Source organism: Sarcophilus harrisii, chromosome 2, assembly GCF_902635505.1.
Source record: "Sarcophilus harrisii chromosome 2, mSarHar1.11, whole genome shotgun sequence".
NCBI classification, from domain to species: Eukaryota; Metazoa; Chordata; class Mammalia; order Dasyuromorphia; family Dasyuridae; genus Sarcophilus; species Sarcophilus harrisii.
Window position 1 is genome coordinate 560,166,494 of NC_045427.1, and position 21,505 is coordinate 560,187,998.

The following is a 21,505-nucleotide window of genomic DNA, read 5'->3' on the forward strand; positions in this document are numbered from 1 at the left end:
AATGCCCATGGGTTGATGGGCTTTGATAGACAAGCTTTTGCCATATCTTGTCTAGCAGCAGGCCTCCACTTCAATTCCCAACCATTTCAAAACTGTTCTGCCAGAGCAGGTACCCTGAACCTTCTCTGACTCCCCTTTATATGTTGTCTTACTGAATTAGAATATAAACTCCTTTGAGGGTAGAGACTGGCCTCTTGTATTTGTTTCCCCAGCACGTCACACAGTGGTTGGCACATAGTGTTTGATAAATGCTTTATTTTGTTGTGGAATATTACTGCTATATTATAAGAAATGATAAGCAAGTTGATTTGATTTTTTGATTTTTTTGTTTTATTTTGTTTTTTGAGCAGGGTGGTTTTAGAAAAAACAGAAAGATGAGTGAAATAATGAAGAGTGAAATGAGCAGAACTAAGAGAAGAACACAATACAGCAAAAACAATATTTTTCAAAGAATAATTGTGGACTAAGTTATTCTGAATACTATAAGTATTCAAATCAATTACAAAGGATCTTTAAAGGAAGATGCTATTCACCTTCAGAGAAAACTGACAAACAGAAGGATGCATAGTATAGTTTTACACACATTACATTCGCTCTCTCAAAACACTTCTGTATTTCTATATATATCTATGATAGATGGTGGCCTTGCTAGTGCAGGGGAGGGAGTGAGGAAGATAGCTTGGATTTTAAAATGTAACAAAAAATAAATAAAATCAAATTTTAAAAACTACACCCTTTATCATTCAGTATTCAACGTGGAGCTTTGATGGATTTGTGATTTTAGCAGATTTGTAATTTCAGCAGTGAGCATACTTCCCTCCATTTACCATCTCCTACTAGAGATTCTTGTTTGTGTTTTCTCATAAATTGCCACTGGAGGACATATCCAACATGCTGAAGGTCTTTCTGTGACTTTTATTATCACAGTGTTGCCAACTGCCAGTTGGACTGTCCCTTTTTTGTCAGTCTATAAAGTACTTTGTAAACTTTAACGCCTTCTAGTAAAAGTAAATGATTATGTCTTGGGTACAAACTTCAATCTGTTTAATTCACTATGTGACTTTCCATTGTCACCCGAGATGTAATTTTAATTCTTCTGAGATTATGATGAACCATGATTTATATAGAGACGTACACCTTCCAGGAGAGAATATTAGTGTCAAACAGATGGTATTTTATAATAGCTAATATCATGTTTATAATAAAGTTAAGTGTTTTACATTGATTGTCTCTTGATTCTCACAACAACCCTGGAAGGTAGCTGCTATCATTTCCATTTTTCAGATGAGGAAGCAAATAGGCTAAGTGACTTGTCCAAAGTATTGAAAAGCTAGAAAGTATTGAACTCAGGTCCTCCTGATTCCAGGCCCAAGGCTCTCTTTACGATTACTCCCATCTGGAAGCACAGCCCCGTTTCCCATATGTAATCCAGACCACCCCCTTTCCTGACTAATTACAACTCCACTGATTATTACTGACCTGCTGAATCTATTCAAGATACATCTACCCATGAGCTAAACATTTTTGTCTCCCAGGAAGCCCTGGACCAACTTGTACTGGAAGGTTCAATTTTTGAGCCTGAGAAAAAGCTACCTTTTGGGGAAAGGAGATTTGGAGATTATAGATTTAGAACTGAAAGAGACCTCTCGACATCTAGTCCAACTTCAGGGACAGGATTTGAACCTACTTCACTGACTCCAGAGCCAGTATTCTTTCCATCCTATCATGGTTCCTCTGAGAGAGAATGACTATGTCGTGGCTGGAGTAAGTAAGATTCCATGCCATAAGAAGCCAGAAGAGTTCCTGAGCTAATCATATTCAAGAGGCTGGGCAGGAGGCAGGAAAGGAGATCCAGTAGCTGCTCAATATTGAACAAATTAGCCACAAAGGGGAATAGTGGCCATCAGTGACACCACAATTTACCTTATACAATCTCTTTATTTACTAAGTAGCGTTCTTTGGTCAGAGCATCCTAGTCAGGCTCCAGTCTCCTGGCCCTATTGTCCCAGAGGCCATTCCCCTCCTCAGGGCTCCTCTCTAGAACTTGAGGCTGTTCGGTTTTGCACCAGATCATTCTCTGTCTGCATTGATGACTCTAGATCTATACACTAATGTGCTAAATCAGCAGGCTGCCTATCTAGCTGCAGCAAATAGTCCAAACCACAGGCTTTCCATGATACTAGGATTTTCTGGTATTATCAGGTCTGTTTCTTTTGAGCGTTTGTAAATCGTCTACAGGAGGATTTGGGAATATTCTGACTGCATCAGGGGAGGACCCTTCCACTTGAATCTGAGTAGGAAGTCTTTCCTGATAATAGTTACTACCTCCAGTAAGCATATTTCTCTATTTTATTTCTCCTTTGACTCTCATAACCTGAGGGCTGTGAAATAGAATTATCTCTGTGGCTGCACTAATCAAGGATTTGAGTATGAGAGTATGTATGAGTGACTTTTTGTTAAAGGAAAGCCCTGAAGGCTGTGTTCTGTTCTATCAGGTGAAATGCTTTTCTTAAATCGACTTACAGTAAACACAGCAGGAAGTATCCCTGTCATTCACATGACACTAAAGATGTGATCTAGGGTAGGAAATAGGAAAAACACTTGCTAAAACTTGAGTATTCTGTTCTCATATATTCATCAGGGAAACTCTCAATATGTGTATTTTTCCGACATTTTCAGTCATGTCTGAATGAATGTTTGTGACTCAATTTACACTTTTCTTGGCAAAGATTTGGAGGTGATTTATCATTTCCTTCTCCAGCTCATTTGACAGATGAGGAAACTGAGGCACACAGGGTTAAGTGATTTGCCCACAGACACACAGTTATTAAGTTATTAATCTGAGACCAGATTTGAATTCAGGAAGATGAGTTTCCTGACTCCAGGCCTAGCTATCTACTCTATTATCTGCTCTATTTACTCTGTCTAATCTCTCTACTGTGTTATTGTACTACCCACAATGCATGTTATATCCTTGTCATAAAGATTTTATGAGAAAGCAGGTATATGGGCAGTGATTGATTTTTTTCTCAAAAGCCTCTTTTGAATAATAATATTTTCTATGACATTTTCTCCTCTCTGAACTATCTTAGAAAGAAATGTTTTCAAATTTTTGTCACTTCCTCTCTATTTGATCAGTACTGAATATAGTAAGAGTGAGATAAGTTTATTTTTGAAGACTATATATTAATAATAGCAAAATGTCCAATTGTTTCTCAGTCCCTTTCTGAATTCTTTATTCTGTGAGGTCTTTCAGTTTTTGTTGCTCAATTATTTTTCAACATTATTATATTCACTATATATTGTTACCACTTCATATGTCTTCCTTTTTCTTTGTATTCTTTATGTTTGCCATTTCTTATTATGTAATGGTATTCCATTATACTCATATTCTCATATTATTGGACACACGGGTTATATACAGTTAGGTTTTTGCAATTAAAAACATTGCTGTACAAATAAGCTTTTTAAAAACATATTTAGGTAGCATCCTTAGAATACCACTTCAAAGAATATGAGTGGCTTTGGTCACATGAGTTATTTATTTTTTTCTGATCTCAGTATACATATTTCTTTAGATTTACATTCAGTTATATTCAAGCAAATTTGATATATATTCAATTATTGTGTTTAATTAGTACAGAGACGTTGGACTAAATCACTCTAGCACATTTTCTAGCTCTCTCAGGTTCTACAGTGGTAAGTGAAGTCCACTTGTGTTCACTTTGCTACATAAAGAAAGTTACTGTATTATAAACTGGAGGGTAATGTATAGCTGAATAAAGCAAGGTATCTTATGACCAAGGAAATAAGAAAAAGTCTCATAGGTAAATTAAGACTTTGCCAGTTACAAATTATAGAAAATACATATGAAAAGTCCGGCATTATATATCTATCTATATATCAGAGGAGAGAAAGATCTCTCTCTCCCTGTAAAATGAGGTTAATTATGGCCTTAATATCCACCTTGCAGGAAAGTGCTTTATAAACCTTAAAAAAGTACGGGTGTGATTTATCATTATTAATAAATTTTAAAGTCCACTCTGTTCCAATGGTATTGTTAGTATGTTAAATTTATGTTTATAAGAAGTTTGGAAAGAAAGATCTCAGAAAAACAACTACAAGAGCAACAAAGCACCACAAAAATGGATTTGGGAAATGGCAATGACTAAGATACCGGAAAGGTGGTTCTTCCTTTTTGAATGAGGAGCTGTGCTGATGAGTCACATTCACCAGTTTTTGACTGATGGCCGGAAGGAAGATTTCTTTAAAAGGCAATCCGGGGTGAAATATCTACCCAATGGTGTGTCGGAATCAGCTTGGGGACGACTTTAGGGAAGGGCTGTCTGTGGAATCTGTGAGCCATCTTCAGAGTCTTTGCCTCCAAGGTATTGCTCACGTGGAGCTCGGCTTGGTAGCATGAGACTAAAAGTTTTCCTTTTTATGGGGCAAAGTGAACACAGGTGAACGTCAATTGACATGATAGGAGAATGAGAACAGAGAGTCAGAGGTAGAAAGAATGATAGAGATCATCCGGTCCAATCCCCTTACGTTCTAGCTTGGAAGCAGAGGCTTAGAGAGGGGTAACGCCTTGCCCAGGATTACACAGTCAGTAAGTGGCAAGGTGGAGATTTAAACCAAGGCTTGTGACTTCAGATCCAAAGCCCTTTTCACCTCAGAACAGATCATAGCTTTAGAGCAGGGAGAAACAACACAAGGGGTCATCTTCTTTTACAGATGAGGAAACACACAGGGGTGTGAAATGACTGGGACATAGAGATTAACTAGAACAGGTCATTTGACTAAACCCCCTATGCTTTCCAATGCACGGATGCAGAGTTGCAAAATAAATTGAATTGGACTCCCCCCAAAAAACTTGTGATCCAAAATTTGGTTATTAAAGTATATTTTTAATGTTGAAGAAGATAGTTTTTTTAAAATCTTATGGAGAATTTTTTTGTAAAGTGAAGAATTATCACCAATTCAACTATTTTTTAGTAAACCCATCTCCTTACTCCACCCCCAGCCCCCACCCCAATGTTAATTAGACTTAAATAAAGTATACATCAAATAGATTTCTATCCTTCCCACAAGTCATCATTATCACTGTTGGTACTTATGGAAAAGTAGTTTTGGCCAGAGCCTTTTCAGCTCTGGGATTAAACTTTAGCCTTTCTTTTCCCAATAGTCAATGGGAGCTAACTCATCTTCCTGGTTTCAAATCTGGTCTCTGACTCTTACTTGCTGTGTGACCCCGGGCAAGTCACTTAATACTGTTTGCCTCAGTTTCCTCATCTGTAAAATGAACTGGAGAAGAAAATGGCAAATCACTCTGACATCTTTCACAAAAAACAAAAACAAAGACAAATGGATTATGAAGAGTTGGACATAACTGAAATGATTGAACAAGAAAGATGAAAGGAAATAGGTTGAAAAAAAAATTTGCCTGATTTTTTTTTTCCCTATGTAATGAGAAAACCTTATGATCCAAGATAGTCATTCCAATATTTTGAGTGGTTGGTAAATATACTAGGACTTTAAAAATGAATAGGCTTAATTATATGAACTAATAAAGATAATATCCATACTTGTATGTTAAAAGGTAAGAGACATTATTGATAATGGATACACTTTTCATTAAAGTAGATCACTACTTTTCTATTTGATAACTGCTTATTAAGCATCTACTTTGCAAAAGGCTTTTGTGAATGATAAAAAACCTAATGATGAATCCTACTAAATGTACTAGTTTGATACTCCAATGACAGGCACACAATCCCTCAACAGACCTATATGTTGGTCATCAAGTCAACAAGACAAAATGTAAACAATTATAGTTAACATATATATAGTGCTTCTGTATCTGGCACCATGTAAGTGCTTTACAATCCTCACAACAACTCTGGGCTATTATTATCCACATTTTACAAACTAGGAAACTGAGGCAAACAGGGTTAAGTGACTTACTCAGGGTCACACAGTAAATATCTGAGGCTGGATTTGAACTTAGTTCTTTCTGATTTTAGGGCAGGAATAACCATTGTACCACCCAAAACAATGAGATAGATATAAAATATTTAGAGCAGATGGAAGGACTGAGAAATTCCTCCTGCAGAAGATGGAATTTGACCTGAATATTGCAGGAAATCAAAGAAACTAAGAGGCGAGGTGAGAGGAAAGCACTTTGGATGTGGAGAATAGTGCAAAAGATGGGAGATGGAGTATTATTCAGGAGGAACTATTAGCAGGTCAGTGTTGCTGGAAGCACATAGTAGTTAGAGTCCTGGGTCTGCAGTCAGGAATTTTCTAAGGGCAAACCACCAGGATGTGACAAGGGTTGTTATCTGGTTGTCTAACCTCAGAAAATCCAGAACTGCTCTTGTCAGTCAAAATCCAACTTTAATAGCACACTGGAAGAAAGACAAATAGAAAGCATCAGTTCCTCACTGCTGTTTCCTGCCACAGATCTGAAACCAAAAGACACCACTGCTCCCACCTTTGCTCAGGTGTCCTCTTATAATAATAATAGCCTGCATTGTCATAGAACCTTAGAGTTTGCTAAGGATTTTATGTACATGGTATCATGGAAGCCTCATAGCAATCTCATGAGGTAAGCATTATAGGATTATTAAGTGTGTCTTGCAGGTGAAGAGATTGTGAATTTACATTCATATCACTTTTAAGTATCAGAAATAAAAGGTACATTTAGGGAACAGCATATGTAAGACTAGAAATCTAAGTTGGACTCAATTTATGAAAAATCTTTTACATTAAGTTAAGGACTTTAGCTTTGATTCTATATATAATAGATTATTTCATAGCTATGTATTTCATAGCTTATTATCAAATAAGATGATATCTCTAAATCTCTTAGTACGCTACCTGGAACATAGGTGCTTGAAATATGATTATTACCTTCTCTCTCCTTTCCCAACAGGGAGCCATTATAGGTTCTTAAGCTGGATATGCGTCAAGATTATTCTGGCAATGGCATGTGGGATGAATCAGGTATGAGGGAGACCGGAGGTGGGAAAAGCAGATACCAGGCAATTGTAGAAGTTCAGATTTGGTTGATAAGAGCCTGTGCTAAGCAAAAGGTGGGAGAAAATAGAAAGCAGAGGTGATACAGAGCAGATATCGTTCAGGAAATTGATAATATCTTTTTACTAATTTGATATAGGGAACAAAAGAGAGGAAGAAATCAGGGACAATTCTAAGGTCATATTATACTGTATCTTGAGGCCAAAATTATTCCTTGCCCAGCAATTTTTTTGAAAGCCCAAATGTTGGGAAAAATCATTCTTAGTAGATGACTAGATGGCACAGTGAATAGTATGCTGATGCTGGAGTCAGGAAGATCAGAGATAAAACTCAGCCTCAGACACTTCCTAGCTGTGTGACCCTGGGTAAATCACTGCTTGCCTCAGTTCCCTCTTCTGTAAAATTAGCTGAAGAGGGAAATGGTAAACCACTCTGGTATCTTTCCCAAAGAAACCCTAAAAGAGGTTAAGAAAAATCAGACATATTTGACAATTACTAATCAACTTAAGATGACATAAAAAGATTGTTTTCTGTATGTTTCCTTGTATTATTTTGTTCTTTTTCCCCTTTTATTCTGAGGGAGTAGGGAAATTTTCTGTCCTTGATACTGTTAATATCATAAATGGGATGTTCTTTATAATAGTCCATATTTCTTTGTTAATAAACCTATCCTATCCCTAGTTACCTATCCAACTTTATTATATTATTCATTATTCTTCTGCATTCTACACATTAGTCACATTGGTCTTCTTGGTTCCTCCCATATAACATTCCATCTCTCATCCCACTTCCCACTGACTGTCCCCCATGCCCAGAGAGCATTCTCCTTATCTTGACCTCTTGAAATCTTTTGTTCCCTTCAAAACACTAAAACACGCTCTACATGAAGTTTTTGCCAATCTCCTCAAGTAGGCTAGTGTCTTCTTGCTCAAAAATATGTTTTGTGTGCATTGATGTACATGTTTTCTCTTCCAGTAGAATGCAACCTTCTTGGTGATAGAAACTCCTTCATTTTTATTTCTATCTGTCCAGTATCTATCTTACAGGAGGAGCTTAATACACGTTTGTTGAGTGACTTATCTTGAAAAGTAATTAATAAGGATTCATGACAATACAATACAGCTAGGACCCGTTGCTTATAAATTTGACGTCTGTGTTTAACATTACCTGAAAACAACAAAGAATAAAAGAAAGGGATAGGAAGTGGTATCCTGTATTCACTCATAATTGCCAAACACATATGTCCACCAAGTTACCAAATTACTAAATACACACACACACACACACACAAATCTTCTAGATTCCAAGGGATTTTCCTAAAGAATGTCTGGAGGGGAAATTTACATTACTAAATTTGGGAATGTTTACCCCTAGCCCTGGAAGTATTCAGCCTCTCTAAAAAGTGGGTGGGTCAACTTGTTTGATTATGAGAAAAATATGGATGTCATCCAGGAGAGGAAAAACTCAATTTTTCCCACAGAAAAGTGTTGGAATCAAAGTTAGAAATGATCCAGTTATGTTCTGGGATCACCACCTGCTTTTGATCTTGCTCTTTGTGGGCTTAAAGGCAATTGATATGTAGGGAATTTAATTTAAGGCAATACAGTTTAAGAACAAACACACAAACAAATATTGGAAATAAATCCTAGGAAACAGGCCATACTATGGTTTGGTTCTTTGCAAAGAGCAATGTGTCTTTGGGCTAAGAGGTGGCTTATAGGCCAGAAAGCTGAAAAGTCTGGTCTCCTTGGGAATAATTTTCTTTGGGCTGTGTAGACCATGATTCAGGATAGCCTTGGTTTTCATTTAACATGTTTGTACAAAGACTACATGCATTTCATTTTTTTAGGAAGATCACACCCAACTTTTGTGTGGAGAGTACATCTTTCATGGGCATATCTAATACTCAACCCAACCTTTTAAATCAGATCAGATCCCAGTGGTTGACTAATTCATTGACTCAGTCTTCCCTTGAACCCAGCACTTACTCTAGAGACTGTGAAGTATTCATTGATGACCAAGACTCACAAATATAGTAACTATATACGAGTCAATACTTTCAGCATAATTTCATGGATCCATTTATACAAGTGACAATAAATTTATAATTAAATGAATGATCTTTGAGAAATTCTCTAACCCAAACTTATTTATAATTTCATCTTCAACCAGGCAATGAGCCTCTCAGAAATTAGCCTCCTCCTTCAACAATAGAAAAATAGTCCATCACCAAGCTTGTATTCAAAGCATTTGCAATTTAGTAGGACCTTTTAGAGTTTGTGTTCTGTGAGTATGGTCTTTGAGAGTTTAGAGTCACTTCCATGCCCCATTGAAAGTAATAGCAAAATTCTAGTGGGCTCAATATTCCCAGGAATGGCAGGAAAGTTTGAGGAGCATTTGATATCCAGAGAATTTTTCTTGGGTTTAAATTCTTGGATTTAAAACTATTCTATTATGGAATATTATTGTTCGGTAAGAAATGACCAACAGGATGATTTCAGAAAGGCCTGGAGAGACTTACATGAATTGATGCTGAGTGAAATGAGCAGGACCAGGAGATCATTATATACTTCAACAACAAATACTATATGATGACCAGTTCTGATGGACCAGGCCATCCTCAGCAAGGAGATCAACCAAATCATTTCTAATGGAGCAGTAATGAACTGAACTAGCTATACCCAGAAAAAGAACTCTGGGAGATGACTAAAAACCATTACATTGAATTCCCAATCCCTATATCTATGCCCACCTGCATTTTTGATTTCCTTCACAGGCTAATTGTACAATATTTCAGAGTCTGATTCTTTTTGTACAGCAAAATAACGTTTTGGTCATGTATACTTATTGTATATCTAATTTATATTTTAATATATTAAACATCTACTGGTCATCCTGCCATCTAGGGGAGGGGGTGGGGGGTAAGAGGTGAAAAATTGGAACAAGAGGTTTGGCAATTGTCAATGCTGTAAAGTTACCCATGCATATAACCTGTAAATAAAAGGCTATTAAATTAAAAATAAATAAATAAAACTATTCTAATCTTAGTAATGTAGGATAATAAAAATGTAAAACTCCTGCTTTTGTTGTGCTTTGAAGTTCAAAGTTTTATTTCAATCAACAATCCTGAAATATAGGTAATGTAAGCATTATTATTCCCATTTTACAGATGAAGAGCCTGAGGCACCCCTGTAATGAGTTGTGGATCTGGAATCAAACCAAATCTTTTGACTTCAGATGCAGAGCTCTCAATGAATACTAAGCTACTCATGTGGTAAAGAAAATGCAAGAATAAAAGGGTAGGATAATGGTGTTATAGAATACATTTTCTTTAGTCTTATATGCTAGATAGTATCTCAGCAACACTAATAAACAAATAATACCAAGAACAAAGATGAATTTCTAAAAGTTAGAAGAAAAGAGAATAATATCTGATGACTCAAAGATCATGAGATTCAATCAGAAGATGTGAGTTTTAATCCCATTTCTGTTATTACCTGTGTGACATTAGCCAGGTCACTTGACCTGTTTCAGCTTTAGTTTCCACATCTGTAAAATGAGGATAATAATAGTAACCCATCTCATAGAGTTATTATGAGTATCAAATGAGATAAATATAAAGCACTGTGCAAATCTTAAAGTGTTAAATGTTAGGTATTATTAACTTATTTGGACACCAAATTCTTATTTGTAAAACAGGATTGAATTAGGTGGCCTCTAAAGTCCTTCTGATTGTAAATCTATGATCCTATGATTTATTTCTTTGAATAATATCCTGAAATTTAGTAATTAAAATCTAGCAGAAACCTTCTCCATTTTCCAAACTGACAGAACTTTCAATCACAAATCGGAGACAGATATTTTACAATAATTCTGAGAACACTGAGACTATGAAAATTAAAGTTCAAGGTGGTATTAATGAATCTGAATAATACTGAGATCTTGTGTAATTTTCATAGATAACCCTAGAAGAAAATAAGACAAATGAATGAAAATCATAAAGAATAACATGGTTCAGTAGAAAGATAACTAGATTTATTGTCAGAGGGACTGAGTTCAGATCTCAACTTTGTCACAGCTGCCTATGAGTCACCCACATTTTGGGCTTGAGTTTCCTCATGTGTAATATGGGAGGGTTGGAATAACCAACCTTGAAGGTTCCTTCCATTAGCCCTATCCAGAAATAGAATTCTTAAGAGTTAGAAATGATCATTAAAAAAACCCGAAAATTTTAATTACACAAAATTTTAAAAAGAATAATCAATGAAGATAAAATTAGAAGAGAGATGGTAGAGGGGAAAATATTTGCATTAAATGTCATTGATAAAAACATGGTGTGAATGAGTAAAGTATTGATTAAGAGCTTAGTGTTTGTAAGGTACTATGGTAATCACTGGGGATTCCCCAGTTCTTGGGCTTGCCTGCCAGATGATTACAGTTGATCAGTGGTTGACTTTGAGGATTGTGAATCTATTCTCCTCCTTTGATGTTGGCTATATATGTAGGGTTTACATCAGAAGCAGAGGTGGTAGTCTGAGAGTAACTGCTATTTCCAGGACTTGGATGTTAGGGCTCTGGCTGTCTCAATTGGTATTTGCAGAAAGGTGGTGGACTAAGGTATTGGTTGTGCTTTAACTGGTGTGACAGAGCCCTCCACTTGTTCCCCCAGGGTGATATTTAAACTATATAGGGAAGAGGAACACAGATATAATATCTAGAGCCATTCCTCAATAGACAAGTGGTCAAAGTATATGGACAAATAATTTTCATTTTTTTTTTTTTTTGCAATCTAAAATGATCACAAAAACTCCTAATTACCAGTAGCAGGAGAAATGCAAATAGAAACAACTTTAAGGTATCACCTCACACCATACTAATTGACAAAAATTTACAAAAGAAGAAAATAGCTGATTTTTTATTGGAAATGCTATTATATGACAATCAATTTAGTAATGAATCTGTAAGTTCTTAATGTGTACCAAGCACTGTGCTAGTTTCTGGGGATGTGCTAGGAAAAGGAAGAGTTCAGAGGCCGCACTTTGCCCAGTGCTCTCTGCCATTCAGGGGGAACTTTGCTGAAACATCCCTCTTTAAGCCTGAGACACAACATTAAAAATAATATCAGAGCTTTTTCTTCCGAAATATGTATTCATAATTTTTTTTTTTTTTTTTGCTTTCTTCTTTTTTGCCTTGAGTAAATGAATGGACAAGATCTTGCTTGTATTTCTGGTACTGTCATGTGTGTGTGTGTGTGTGTGTTTTCCTTCCTTGCAAGTCCCAGCAATCCTAAACAAATGGGAACTTAACTCATCTTCAGGGCTCTGTATATAAAATGAACCATGGGTACTCAATATGCTAAACGTTTTCTTTGGGGGAGGGAAGGAATGTGTTCCATTGCTAGCTCACTTCTAGTTTGAATCTCCAAGCTCTTTGTGTGCTGATATGTCATAATTGTAACCCTAAGTCATTTTTTTTTCAGGCAAAGACAAGATGTAGGCACTCCTTAATTTTATTTGTGGGAGGTGTAATCTAGCCTGCAGGGAAAGAAGGCGCTGAATGTATTTGATTGCTGTGATGGTTTGGGTACAACTGCAGCTGGATCTGCTTACTTTGGTGTTCAGGATGTGTGGGGGAAGAGAAGAAATCTATAATGAAAAGAATATTTTGCAGAGAAATAATTTTTTTGAATACTGATTTTTAAAAAAAGCCTTAGTTACTGCTTCCCCTTGAGGCATCTGTTCCTACTTGTTGAGTATGAGTGTCTCCTCCCAGCTCTATTCCACCCCATTTTGAGACACTCCTCAGGAAGAGATTATACCATAGGAACAGAGAAAGCCTGCCATTAGTGAATGGGAAAGAATCTGTGAATATGCTCTCCCACTTAGTACAAAGGATAGGATATCACCTTCTTTTCTGTGGGTCTTTAGACTACCTAAGCCTTTGAGATATGCTTTTGGACTGATCACCTTTCTTGTTATATGATTTTCATGTTATTTTAAATTATATAATCTATTATATATTTAATAATCAACACAATATAACTTATTAAACTTGCCTTGCAATTTTTTCCTTCTCCTCTTCCTTTTTCTCCTTCTTCTTTTACTCCTCCTCCTCCTTTCTTCCTTCCTCCTCCTCCTCCTTTTTTCCCTCCTCCTTCTACTTCTCTTTTCCTCTTCCTCCTATTTTCCTCCTCCTCCTCCAAAATCCATTTGGGAGTTTTCTTGGCAAAGATACTCAATTGTTTTACTATTTCCTTTTCCAGATCAATTTTACAGATGATGCAAATAGGGTGAAGTGACTTGCCCAAAGTCTTCAAGTGAAGAGACTTGCCCAATAGCAGGTGTCTGAAGCCAGATTTGAACTCAGGAAGAGAAGTCTTCCTGACTCTAGTGCTGGTACTCTATCCATTGAGCCATCCAGCTGCCTGGAAAGAAAATTAAGGATTGTCTAATCCAACCCCTTCATTTTACAGATGAAGAAACTAATATCTAGAGAAGTTAAGTCACTTCCCCATTGTTGGTCAAGTAATAAATGGGTTTGAAACTGGTAGCTTTGTTTCCAAATAACCTTAATAATATATAATTTCTTTGGGTTTAGAATTATAATCTGTTCCTTTAGGCTTTGAAAACAAATTTAGCTATGATTGTATAGTATTTCCAGGCCAACTCAACTGGAGAAACAAGAGAGATTGTAAGCAGAAAGAATTTAATAATTTAAATCTAAAGTGAATCAAAAATCCCTAGATCAGGGACAGGTTCTTAATCATTTTAAAAATGTAACTTCACTTACATTTTTGAGAAGCTTCACTTCTCAAAACAATATTTTTAAATGCAAAACCCCCCAAAGAAAACAAAACAACCCTCTCTGCCCAAACCCAAAGGATTACAAAAGAAACCAATTTTATTAATATATAGTTATCAAAAATATTTTTAAAAAGCAGACCTGATCTCAGGTTAAGAGTCCCTGCCATAGACTACTGAAGATAAGCCCAACAAGGATGGCAGTAGAGAAGTTTAGCACTATGTGGATTCTTCACAGGTATAGAGAGGTATATTCCCTTCATCACTCATTTCTGGTCCCCTACTTCTCTTGTAGACAATAGAACATAAGGAGTCAACTCCTACCACATTACAATTTATCTGTGGGTGGAGATTTACTCCACCCAACTAGTCTTGATTTGTGGCAAACAATGGATTCAAGAAGGGTGGTCTTTCACTTCATGAAGGGGCTTCCAACACCTCTGAATCATCCCTAACCCGCTACCAATACTTAGACATCTATATATTACATAGCATTAATTCTACAATTTTATAACTATCTGCATTGCTATCAATAATAATAACAATACCTAGCATTTATATAGTGATTTAAGGTTCACAAAGAATGTTATAAATATTTCATTCTCACGACAACCCCCAGAGGTGGATGCTATCATTATCCCCATTTCAAGGACGAGGACACTGAGTTAAAGAGAGTGATTTGCCCAGGGTCATACAACTAGTAAGTGTCTAGAGGTCACATTTGAATGTGGGCCTTCTTGACTCCAGATCCAATGTTCTATTCATTGCACCACGGTTAGGATTTCTCTGAAATATTGCTAGATCTTGTCTACTCTGGAAAGATTATTGATTAATTATATCTTCAAATCAAACTTTTTTCCTACTACCTTCTTAATGTACAACCTTATTAGGGATTTAAGCAAGATTCATCAGAAAAATTAGTGGGAAGAGGGGATCTTGCTGTTAGCCCTCCCAAAACATATCTCTACAACTCCTTTTTCCCAATTCGGGATTGTCTTTGAGATTTATGTCAAGATTTTCACACATATAGGTAAAAGGTGACAAGATCAAGATAATAATGTAGATGTTAAGTAAATACAGGACATCTTTAGGAGTAAGACAATGTGCTTTTTTTCTTACTTTAGGAAAAGCATCCATCTATACACAGAAAAACAAATAAATACATACAAATTCTGTCCATGTAAGTCCAGAGCCAGGAATGCTAGGTCATAAATTACACAGGTATAAAGAAATTGAGGTTTAAGGTCACTCAACTAGTAAATACCTGGAACTCAGGTCCTTTCACTCTTAACAATTCCCCCACTGGAATTGGGGGAGCAAGGAAGGTACAAAGAATTATAAATAGAAAACAGAAGAGAACTGGGTGAGAATGAGGTTGGTTGGCCAGTGCCAGTCACCTTCAGTGCTGATGGTGGTTAACAACCATGGTGGGGCTGCCCAGCCAAGAGGCACATTTGGGGAAGTTCACCGGACAGGGATAGGAAGGTAGCCCAGACTGGTTCCCTATGGGAGTGATTGGGAATTAATAAAACTCAGAATCTGGAATTCCCCAGCTCAGTCAGCCAGCTCATAGCTCATGATTTTAGGTATATGCTGAATCCCAACACCAATCATCCTGGAGACATTTTGGCATTTGAAGGGAGTGACAATAAGCTCTGGTAGTCAGTCAATAAAGTATTTTTCACAAATGTGAGATCTGAGCTGCAAGTGGTCTCTGGATGGAAAATAGTTTCCTTATTCATACTTATAAAATAAATAAGTATAGTAGTTTTGTAATTATTGGTGATATTGTATCATGGTTATATATTCAGTGAAAGTCACTTTGAGAAACAAAATTAAACCATTAAATAAATATTTGCTTGTATCTTTGGGTCTTTACTAGAAGATTTCCTTTAAAACTGAGACAAATATGTCAATGAACACTAAACTGCAGTTTAGTGAAGAACACTAAAAATAGTGTTGGATTTTTTTTTTTACTTTAAACAAAACTTTTAAAATATTATTATATTACTGAGTTTTATTATCTATGAAGAAAACTTATTAAGTAAAACAAAATAAAACAAATTCTATCCTATCCAATTATTTAAATTAGTAAAACAAAGCTTCTTAAAAATATGATTATACTACTGATTTATATCATCTATGAAGAAAGCTCTTATTAAGTAAAACAAAATGAAGCAAAACCCAGTCCCTATCCAATTATTTGAATGAGTGAAAGAAACAAAGCTTCACAAAATGTGATTACATTGCTGACTTTTATCTACAAAGAAGGAACTAATTAATTGAATAAAATAAAGCAAAATTCAGCTCCCGTCCAATTATTTGAATAAATGAAACCTGAAATGTCTGAGGTTGTGCAAGAGTTGTTAAGAGTTGTTAGAGTTGTTTCAGCCATCCTCTCTATTTAGCAATAGAGATCTTCTTGGACCTTTGTATTACTTTTGCTATTTTCTATCATCCACCTCTGACTTTTTATCATGCCCCATTTCAAAGTTGAGCTCATTTGAGAATGGATTCCTTTTAAATCATATTTCACATTTATATATATATATATATATATATATACTTTTTTTCTTATTCTAACACAAAATAGCCAGCTGTCTCTATTCTTCCTTTTATTTTTCCCTGCAGAGAAAAGTAGGCTAATTTCCTAGCCCCAAGCCCATAATTATATAGTAAGGGAAAATCACTTTAAGAAATAAAATGGAACTATTAAGTATTTGCTTTAGATCTTTATTGGAAGCAACAGATTTCCTTCTTCAGAAAAGAAATAGGTAAGAGTAACCTCCCCTTCTTGTGTTAATGTTTAAGTCACGTCAGCTGCTTCAGAGAAAAAATGCATTGAAGGGAATAAAAATAAAACAAAACAAAACAAAACAAAAAGCACCAGTCTGTCTGCATGATTCTAAACTCCACAATTCCTGCCTCCTAATCTTCTCTCTTTGTCTCTTCAGCTGTAAACCTGTTCTTTCTTTTTATCATGATCTCTGGTCCCCACCCCTATCCCCCCAAATCTGGTCTTGTAGCCTAGCATTTAAAGCTCTCCACAATTGGCTTCCACTTACCTTAAAACAAAACCTCTCATTCCAAGTTCCTCATAATCTGGTCTCTTCTTCCCAGTCTTTTTGTATCTTAGCACCAAGTAAGATCTGGTGACATTGGCCCTCTTGCTTCACTTCCTGACTCCTTGCACTTTCCCTGGAAGTCCCCCAGACCTGGACCTCTTTTCCCTCTTGGCTTTCCTGACTTCCTTTAAGTCCCCACCTTCTGCAAGAAGCCTTTCCCAGTCATCCTCAATGTCAGTGCCTTCCCTCTGCTGTTAATCTCCAATTTACCCTAAATATTGCTTGTTGGTATGGGGTTATTATCATGTTGTCTTCCCTTTCAGATGGTGGGCTCCTTGATGGTGTGTTGTGTCTTGCCTTTCTTTGCATCTCCAGGGCTTTGCACAGCACCTGGTACAATAGTAGGTACTTATGGAAGGCTTGTTCCCTGAAGGAGGAGAAAGAAGAGACAGAAAAGGAAAACAGGAAGGAACAAAGCGTTTATTAATTACTTAGCATGTGCAAAGAAGTGTGCCAGATACTAAAGACACAAAAATAAAAACTAATAAATAGTCCCTGCCCTCAAGGAGCTTATGCTCTAAATTCTTTGAGGGAAACTATTGCTCTTTATTTCATATTTAGATCCCCAGTGCTTACCATACTATCATGTACATAATAGATGCTTATTAAATTCATAATCTTTGTGTTACAAGTACTCATATAACATTAAGTATTTGGATATATGTTGGGGGATTTCTTCACTATTTGGTTCATTGTATCTACCTAGAAAATCTGAGAACTTTATTATATCAATTAAAAATGGCTAGCATTTATAAACTACTTTAAGATATGTATATATACATATATATATATATATATATATATATCTTTTGTTCTTTACAATAACCTGAGTAGATAGATGTGTTATTATTGCCTACATTTTAAAGATGAGGAAACTGAGAATGAGAGAAGTAAAGAGATTTGATCAGAATTACATAGCTGATGAGATTTACCCATTGTACCACTTAGCTGCCCAAAGAATCAACAAGTACTTATTAAACTCTTACTATGGACTATGTAATACAACTTAATGGGTTGTTATTCTTTGCCAGTTCACAATTCACAGTGCTAAAAATAAAATAATTTCTTGGTCAAAGAAAGCAAATAGTCACCCACTAATGAACTGTCCTTTCACAAAGATCTGCCAAGCTTCAGTCACTTGAAATCATGAAGGGCTTCTAAAAGACCAATTGCTTTTTGAAATACCTCAGAGTGTGAGGCTTCCTGTGGCTCTTCATAATTCACTAGAGGGGATGTCTATTGTCCCTTCTCCAACAGTTTTCAGCTAGTTGAGTTGATGATTATTTCTTCTTACTGTTCTCCAGTTCAATTCCCTCACATTATTTATAAGTGGTATCTTCTGTGGCTCCAAATAGTTGGTGATGACAGCCTATTTCCCAAAGGAAAAGCTTCTCTGCAGTGGTCTCTCTCAGCAGGGCAGAGAAAAGTTACGGAGCTTACAAGTCTTGGCAGTCTTCTGACTCACATGCCAATCAGTCATCCGACTCCAGTCTGAAACTCTTCATTGCAGTATATATGGTTTTTTATTATCTTTGGATCCATATTGAAAAAGAACAGCTTTTGGTAATATAGCCTCTTTCCTCTCATGTGTAAATGAATTTTGTCATGGATACCAGGTTGGATCAGGATAAATGCAAAGTTGGATATTCTCTTCTCTGTTTCTGTATGATAAGTTACTGCCAGTGTTAGGGCCTCTCATGAGTATATATATAAGTTTGATAGTTTTTTTTCCCAATTATCTTCCAAATTTTGCAAGTCCATCTGCATCCATCTAGGTTGAGGTTATTCCTAAGGCTGCTTTCTGATGAGAATGAGAAACAAGATTAAGCTTCTGCCATAAATATTCTTTGAATTAATAAACTAATTATATTTAGCTTTATTCTTTGTAGAAATATTCTGCGGATCAAAGTTTTTTTTCTAGCTATATAAAAGCTCAGTTAATTATGAAAGATCAAGGTTTTCTAGGGAATTTTTCTTTCTGGTAGTTGTAGGAGGATAGTATACAAATTCTTTTTTTTCTTTTGGATTAATATCAACTATTATGTAATAGTTCAATCATATGAAACAATGTAGGAAGAAATTAAAATATAGGATCTTATGTCAGATTCAAAGTCAGAAGTTCAAATCAACAAATTTAGACAAAACAATTTAAGAATATAAAAGCAATTAATCCCTTGTTAAGAAAGTAAAAGCAAGATAAACATTACTCCTTGAATAAAAGGTCTTATTGATGACTACAGGGTTATTGATTGGGGGCTAAATGGTACTTTAGAGGATATCCAGTCCAACTCTCTCATCTTATAGAGGAAGAAACTGAAGTTGAGAAAAGCAAAACTACTTTTTCAAGGTCACATTGGTAACAGGTGGCAGAGTCAGGTGCTGTGATTCCAAATTTAGCATCTTTCTTTTGCATCAGAAATTTTTCTGTTTGCTCTAACAAGGAAGATGAAATCTACAAAACTTCCCTGACATTTTTCAGGAACCTCCAGTTTTCAGATTCACACATAATGCTATGGAACCTTTTGCCTGGATGCAAAGGTTTTGTTGTTATTGTTGTTGTTGTTGTTGTTTTGGGGGGGAGGCAGGGAATGGCAAAATCCTTTTGCCTGGGTATAGTATTTTTGGAAATCTATATGTAACTCCTTTAATGAGTATGAAAATGGTATTTGGATAAACCTCACGAAGGTGGTACCAAACTGAACCATGAGTCAAAATCTCATCAAGAAAGGATGCTCAGGGCTCCTAGACAGGAGCAGTCATTCCTGCCATCATCATGGAACAGTCACGTCGATCAATCTCTAGCAATGCTAGAATCACTGAGTAGGAATAAGCTATGGACAAGTTGCTCCAAGATTCTTCTGAAAGGAAGGTGAGTCAGAGCTTAATCATCCATATTTCCCAAAGGTTGAACATTCAGTTTATTGTGGTGATTACTAACACTCTTTTCTTGTCCATAACAGAGCTATAACAGGACATGGTAAAAGCAGCGCATATTTCCTTAACTTCTTCTATTTCCTTCTAATACCAATTCATCCAACTTAGTCACCTCACTGGTATCCTCAGAAATACAATAGTCTATACATCTTTATCTCTATCTTTCATTCATGGTTTACTCCATCCTGAAGAAACCCAACGTGAGATGGTATCAAAAGAAATGTGGTTTCCCAGAAGATACCTGCTTTCCATAAAGAAGCATTTCCTTAATTTGGATGGAGTTTAAGTGATTCAAAGGAACTCCTTCAGATTAGTGTGGTACAAGGGAAAGAGGCCTTGAAGGAGAGTAAGAGATTCTATTTCTTGCTCCTAATGTGCTGTATAGCTTTAGTTTCCTCTTCTATCAAATGAGGAGTTTCATTTAAAGCATTTTTAAAGTCCTTTCCAGTTCTAAAGTTACGAACTTCCTATAAAACCATGCATATACTTTGACCTAGCAATAGCACTACTAGATTTATATCCCCAAAGAGATAAAAAACAAAAAGGAAAAGGATATATATGTATGTGTGTATGTATATATATATACACAAACATACACACACATACACACACACACACACACACACACACACACACATACACACAAAAAATATTTAAAACAGCTCTTTTCCAGGGGCAAAGACTTGGAAATCTAGGGGATGTCCATCAATCGGGGAATGGTTGAACAGGTTGTGGTACATGATTGTGGTAGAATACTATTGTGCTCTAAGAAATGATGAGCTAGATGCTCTCAGAAAAAAAACTAGGAAGTCTTACATGAACTAATGCAAAGTGACATGAGTAGAGACAGGAGAAAATTGTACACAATAACAGCAATATTGTAAGATAATCAGCTATGAATGATTTTGCTCTTCTTAATAACACAATTATCTAAGACAACTCTGAAGGACTTATAATGAAAATTCTATTCATTCCCAGAGAAAGAATTGATGGGATCTGAATCTAGATCAAAGCATATTTTAAAAAAAATTTTTCTTTATAATTTTGGACTATATTTTCTTTTACAAAATGACTTATATGGAATTATGTTTTACATGACTACATATGTATAATCTTTATCTAATTGCTTGCTTTCTCAGTGAAGGGGGATGAGGAGAGAGGAAGAGAATTTGGAACTCAATTTTAAAAACAAATGTTGGGAATTTTTTTACGTATCATTGGGGAAAAATAAAAGACTAAATAGAAATTTTAAAAAGATAAAGTTATATGCCTAATATATTATTTGGTTATTTGGTAGTGGTAGTAGTTTTCCAGGAGAGAAAAGGATGATGTGAACCATTTTTACTCACCAAATAAGTTCTTCCCTCCCCAAACACTCCCCTTTTAATTTTTAAGGTCATCTGTGCTGAGAAGGAGATGAATGATGAGTATTTTATGGGGAGGGGTGAAATGCAGCATCAGGGGATATGGGAGCCCTCAGGTGGCCATAGGGAGAAAACAATTTAAAAATCATTGCCATTAAGGAAAAATGTCATGAAGGAAAGATTTATTTTATGACCAATATATGATAGAAAGGGTAGAAAGATAATACTACATGTTAATTAC